Consider the following 7,077-nt stretch of genomic DNA (forward strand, 5'->3'; position numbering starts at 1 on the left):
ACAAACTACATTATTTTCCCGAAAATTAGAGGATTATAATTCCATTCAATTATATTGCAATCTCTATTCAATACATTTCTATTGGTGTGCCATAAAAACGGCTTGTTTATATGCATTTAATAGTCTTCTCTATATTTATGTAAAGGATGTTCTTCAGAGGATGACGTGGCATTTCTCAAGCCTCCCCATCTAATTTTCCTATTATTCTAGCGCTTCCATATTTTATTCAGTTTTACATGTAACTAAAATTAAGTAACTCTTTATTTTTCAATCTTATTGATTGTGATCAGGTACAACTTTTTGCTTTCTAGGCCATAATATATATATATATATATATATATATATATATATATATATATATATATATATATATATATATATATATAGAGTTTTACTCCAATAGAAACCTCCTTATCCTAGAAACTAAAAACCAAACTGAAATATCACTAAATCCTAAAGCAAATACCACTGAATTTTTAAACAACCCCATCTCCACCTCCATCTTCATCAAACCCACCTCCATCTTCACCAACCCCACCTCCACTACCACCACCTCCGTCGTCGCCTCCTTCATAACCACTACCACCTCTATGCCGCCCACCCCCTCCATAACCACCACCTCCATCTCCATCTCCACCTCCACCTCCATTATTTCTTTAACAACACAACCTCCACACCTCCATCTTCACCAGGCCCATCTTAATCGCCGCTTCAACCTCCTTCAGATTCGTTCATACTTCTTTCTCCACCTCGACTCAACTTCAAAGGCGGAGCCGCCACTATTCCGGCAACGCTCCAACCCCCTACTTCAAGCCGCCCAAACCTCCGCTACAATCATCTTTCCTCCATCTCCACCTTCACCTCCACCATCTCCACCACTATCACCACCATCTGAATCGAAAACATGAACAGATCTGGAGATTCTAAGCTGGTTAATATCTGGAGATTGAGTTTTCACTAAATTCTGCAGCACAGATCACTAAATCCTAAAGAGATAATCACTAAATTGTACTGAGAATATCACTAACTTGTATTGGTTTCTAGTTTTTATTTTAAAATTGGTTTCTATTTGATCATGAGCCTATATATATATATATATATATATATATATATACTCCCTCCGTCCCTCCCATTTCTTATCGAATGGGTTGGGCACGGAGGTTAAGAAATATGAATAAAGTAGTGGAAAAGAGAAAGAAAAGTGGGTGAAGTGGTGGGACCCATTGATTTTTAATGTATAAAAAGAAAATAGTGGAGTAAAAGTAGTGTGAAAAGGAAAGAAAAGTGGAGAAGTGGTGGGACCCATTGACTATTTTTGGTAAGTTTTAAAATGTAAAGAATTGGATGGGACACCCAAAAAGGAAAGTGTAAAGAAATGGAAGGGACGGAGGGAGTATATATATATATATATATATAGACACACACACACACACACACTACAAACTTCTCTTAGAATAAAAACTAAAAACCAAAATAAAAAACTTATAAATCACATTGAAACATATCAAATATTGTACAGAAATTGAGTGTTGGGAGATGAAGCAAAATAGAGTGAAGTCGGATTTCAAAAAAAAAAAGTTAACCGATTGACGGGAAAAATCAAATTAAAAACGGTGGGATTCTGTGAAATCATGTGTGAGAGGGTACAGGTTTATGGAGTGTGGTGAATTATAGGGGGGCCATTAGATTATATTGATCTAATGGCTTATATTAGTTTGTAGTTTGTATTTTACTTTTGGTCTGTATTTGAACACTAGCTTGTATATCTATTTCAAGTATGAACCTTAATGAGGCTTGCGCTTTAGCGTGTTCGTGTGTACTTTTGACATGAATCCAACTGCATTCTCGAGTTTGTATCAATTAGATAAGGATGCACCACTTCTCTTTCCTGTTTTAATCTTCAAACTCATTACATAGACACTAGACTTGCTGCCTATGTCAATGTGCCCTTCTTATAGTATCAGACTTCTTTTATGCAGTCACAGTCATTCCATACGTCTTTTATCTGAACTTAATTGCATAAGTTCTGGAAATCTGTAGCTTTGTATTCTTGTAAATTTTTGAATCACGTATATTTTTGCATTAGGACAGGGACATTCTCAAGCCTTTTTAGCGCATCAGATCAAGCTTCGAAACTAGAATTTATGCAAAACAAAAATATAGAAGGAACAGTATTTCAAAGGTATGTGAATTCTTGTCTGCCAAGTAATATTTTTTTCTTTAAGTATTTTCATATTTGCAAGAGAATTGTCTGGCTGTATCTTATATGCATATAGTGTGATAAGTGGCTATGTACTGAAGCTATGAATCAATTGTTTGTTTACATGTGTTTGAAGATTTTCTCCAAATTCGCTCAGAAAGCCAAGGACTGATTGTTCAGCAATGCAAAACCAAAAGGTGAGTCATGCAAATTCGCAAGTGATTAAGTTATCTTATGATCATTTGGCTTTAACTTGGTGGGTTCCCCTATCCTCTTGTCAAGTAAGTGGTACTTCATTTTTTTAATCCTGTAATATGTATAGTTGCATCACCTCAGTTTATGTATGTATTATATAACCACCCATCTTAGCAACATTAAATTAGCCTATTAATGCTTTATGTGGGCTTATTCTCAACAGTTTTTGATTGAAAGAGTTAAGCTGCCTTGACTAAATGACAACGCTTTTTTATATATTCCGTATATGGATTCATGAGCGACGTTTGTAGCCATAGATAACTTTTTCTGTTAGTATAGTTTTTGTTTCGACATATTTGAATTTTATGACAATATATATGACTTATCTAACATCATACATTCTATTATAGTATGGCATATCACCAGAAAAGTTTCAAGGCAATGCAGATCTACATAGTTTCTTCGAGATACTCTCAACTAATGCTGATCAAAATATTTTTCTCTATATTTTTCTCAAGTAATTTAAATATGGGATTTTCTATGGTATGCCCAAGGGCACACAATAGTCCCTAACTCCAATAAAAATAGCCCCTTTCGATTGGTGGATGAATAATAAATGATAATGGGCCCCCTGCATTCACATCAACTCCACCAATCAGAATAAACCATTTTTATAGAATTCAATGATTATTGTGTGCCCTTGGGCACACATTAGAAAGACCGTTTAAATATTTGTTTATATTCAAGGCCACACAATAGCTTAATTAGGTGAATTTGAGATCCATGAAGATTTGTTTTTTTTATTCACCAACTAATTATGAGGTAGAATATATATGGCCATTACGAGTGCTTCTGTTAGGTATAAGATTATAGCTTTTCATAAAATTTAAAGTTCTTTATATACTGTGCAAATTAATGTGAATGAGATTTAATGATGTGGTACAAAGGTCGAAACCGTGATAAAACCTATCCACCCATAGGGAAGACACACAAATAAATCTCAACAAATATTTTATATTAGTCCAAGTATTGGGCTTCCAGAGCCTTCTATATTGCTTCTGAGTAGTTTCTTTGGGCTTCTTGGCATGCTAGCAGCTGTGGCCGAAAGGGGTTAGGGATGCTAGATCCCCCTCAACTCGAAAAAACAATATATTTTTTTTAGCCCCGCTGAATTATTGATGTCAATATACTCCCTCCGTCCCATAATAAACGTATCCTTTTTTAAGTTTTTTCACGCATTTCCAAACTTATATAAAACATACTTGTAGATATTATTTTTTCGTGTTTTTTTGTTTTGTATAAAAATAGGATGTTCAAATTTTAATACAAAATAAAAAATACGAGAAAATAATGTCTACAAGTATATATGCTTTTTATAAGATTGGAAATGCGTGAAAAAAATTTGAAAAAAAAAAGAGGACGTTTATTATGGGACGGAGGGTGTAATTTTTTTTAGCCCCCGCTTAATTATAAATATCATAGAGAGGAACTTACTTTCAAAATTTCAAGGTATGATATTTTAATTGATTCTTTGATAAATTGTTATTCTTTATTTTTTTTTTTAATCTGCTGTGATTTTGTATAAAGAGATTGTTAATTGGGGGTTCCGGATTTTTCAACAATTAGCTAGAGTTTGAACTTTGAACAATTGAGTGGTACATAATTGGATGAACCGCTATTTGATGTATATAATGTGGGGTTCCGCTCTTTGATGAACATAATTTGATGTTAGGGCTTGTGATGGTTAAACCGAGCACATTGGTTCATTATTCTTGAAGAAAACGAATACACCTTTAACTTAAGCGATATAAGAAAGGAAGATAACTTGACACTCTCTTGATTGAAATTGTTTTAGAAACGTAATTTATTAAAACATAATAAGAAAAGAAAGGAGTTGGGTAGATGATAAAGATGAAAGAATCGGATTCGCGAGGATTCGTACCCGATTCACGAGAACTATCGTATTATGTACCCGATCACATACCTCGTACCCGAACACTGGTGAACCATACAACACTATACCCCCTAAATTTTAGTACTGGTTCCGCCACTGGCTAGCAGTACTTTATCATGGCTTTAAACTAATCCAGAGGTACCTCCCTTCCACTGGCACACCGTTCACAATGTCGAAAGACTCATACCTGACATATAGTTTCACAAGAGTTTCCTTTGTTTGGTAAAAAGCAGGCAAAGACGGTGGAAGAACCCAATTTAGATGTACCCAACCTAAGAAACCTAATTCAAACAAAAACTTTATCACAAACTTAAATTTAACCTCCGAAGTTCCGGTGGCAATATGGTTGTAAAACCATTAAACCAATCCAAACAAAACCATGTGAATTTGGATCAATATGAAATCACATTTAGGGAAATGAATTTGGTTGGTTTCTAGTGTCACATTTCTCATAGAATATGGATCTAACTACATTTGTCTCTCTCTTTTAAGTTTCTTAATGAATCACTATTGTGTTTTTTTTCCTTCATCTTTTTGCTTATCGTTTTACTGAAATTATTATTTTATCAAATTTAAATTACGATTTTCTATATTTAAATTTTAGTTTCACTAAACATGTTATTGTTATATTTACTATTTATTTTATTGTCACTTTAGTGTATTCATTTTTATTCATTATATAATACTTATTTTTACTTTTTAAACTAGTTTACCCATAATTTAAACTAAAACCATAACCACATTTATTAACATATGGTTTGAAAATGATTTTGGTTCATTTATCCAAACCGGATCCATCTTATGAGAACCAAAACCAAACCAATTACACATTTTGCCACCTCTCTCTCTCTCTATATATATATAAGTTACATACCTTTTGTTTTCCAGACCATTATATATATCAGTTACATACATTTTGCTTTACCGGTCATAATATATATATATATATATATATAACACATTTCAAGTATGAAAAGCGCATTAGAATGCAAGTCCTCGTGAAAAAGTGAATGACTTCGTTATTATTGATATGGATGGATGATCATAGGCTCATCATATGTTCCTCAACTATTCTTGTGCTTGTCTTCATCAGGTGTTCGAGTACTTTGCATCGTAATTCGTACAGATCCCCTGATGGTAAAGTGTTTACGACACCAGCTGACCGTGAGAGTGGAAAGGGATTCAATGGTCGAAGATACTGTTTGAGCTAGGTTGGACATGATGATTTGGATTTACCTCAGACTTCAAAGTCCCGACTTGGAATCCAAAAGTGAAGATTGTGTGTTTATAGTTGTAACCAATTAGAAATTTACAAATTGATTTTTTCTTAACCTATCAATCATGGTTCACGTATGAAAAGGGGTTCGTCTCCTAATTAGAATTATTCATTAAGTATTTTTATTAAAATCATTTGAACCTACTTCTTTGATAACTATTTTCACATTTATGTGTTATCTTTCTAAACAAAAGTTCTTCATATGCAATTGTTGGATTAGAGTGCTTTGCAGTGGTTTTTGGTGCCATATGCAGAGCAATCCGATGTGCTATGATTCTCTATTTTAAGATGTTGTCGTCCGCAAAGGGAGGCATGGTCTTATATGCAAAATCTGTTATGCTGCAATAGTATGTGTTGTGTTAAAATGGATTTTGCTGGTATGTGTTTAGTGCCTCGGCTGGGATCACGTTCTGGTTTGCAGACGTGGCTGGAATTTGCTGTCAGATTTTCCGCGATCCTATGGTTACGTTATTATTTCTGGTGAACAGATCTGCTGTCTTTTGGATCTTTTTGTGATGCAAATGGTGCTTCAAAATTTTGATCAGGCCTGGGGGATGGCTGTGAGGTTAGTGCATATTTATGTATATTTATTTCCTTATTTTTAGAATTATACGAGATGTCGCTCTCATTTATTCAAAAAATAAGTCAATTAAATTAAACCATAGCTAAATGTTTATTCACTCTCATGCTGAGAAAGCAACCTGCTGGAAACATCTGCATCAGAGTCTTTGGACTTGATCATGAAATAGTTAGTGGAAGGTAATGGTTCATTGCATGATGCAGAATCTGAAATTGCTTCTCTTAAAGAAAAAGTGGGATTACTGGAAATGTCAATAGGATCACAGAGAGATGATCTTCAGATTTCATAGCGTAGTCTTAATATCGCCAAGGAACAAATTTGAGAGATGATCTCTCAACTGTGAGCGTGATACTTTGAAGTATGAAAAAATCCAAGCTTTAAACAATGAGATGTTTAAAGAGATTCATCTAATGGATTGCATTAATAAATCCGAAGAAGAATGCTCTTAATGACAAAAGAAGTTAGCAGGTTGGTTAATGCACTTAAAGAAGCCAAGGATGAAGTATTTGCTACAAAGGAAGAAGAAGCTCGGCTCAAGAATACCCTAGAGGAAGCTGAATCTGAGATGCACTACTTAAAGGAAGTTACTGGGGAAGCAAAAGCTGAAAGCATGAAACTGCAGGAAAGTTTAACAGACAAAGAAAACGAACTACGGAGTGTTATTCAGGAGAATAATGAGCTTCAGAATACAGAATCAGCATCTCTACTAAAGGTCAAGGAATTGTCAAAGTTGAATAGCTCATGGCTCTCCATCTAATTTTCCTATTTTTCTGGCGCTTCTATGTTTTATTGATTTTTTCTTGTGATTAAATTAATTAACTCTTTATTTTCCCAGCTTATGAATTGTTATCAGCTACCGACCTTTTGCTTTT

The 7,077-nt window shown here is 34.1% G+C and overlaps 1 long non-coding RNA gene across 1 annotated transcript; it reads left to right on the forward strand.

Moving 5' to 3' along the window:
- The first annotated feature begins 1,914 nt into the window (after positions 1-1,914).
- Positions 1,915-6,529, forward strand: LOC135149382 (uncharacterized). Its single transcript, XR_010287841.1, has 3 exons — positions 1,915-2,397; positions 5,443-6,190; positions 6,409-6,529. It is a non-coding gene; the product is annotated as an uncharacterized LOC135149382 (long non-coding RNA).
- The last annotated feature ends 548 nt before the right edge of the window (positions 6,530-7,077 follow it).

The sequence above is a fragment of the Daucus carota genome, chromosome 9 (assembly GCF_001625215.2).
Source record: "Daucus carota subsp. sativus chromosome 9, DH1 v3.0, whole genome shotgun sequence".
Classification (NCBI taxonomy): Eukaryota; Viridiplantae; Streptophyta; class Magnoliopsida; order Apiales; family Apiaceae; genus Daucus; species Daucus carota.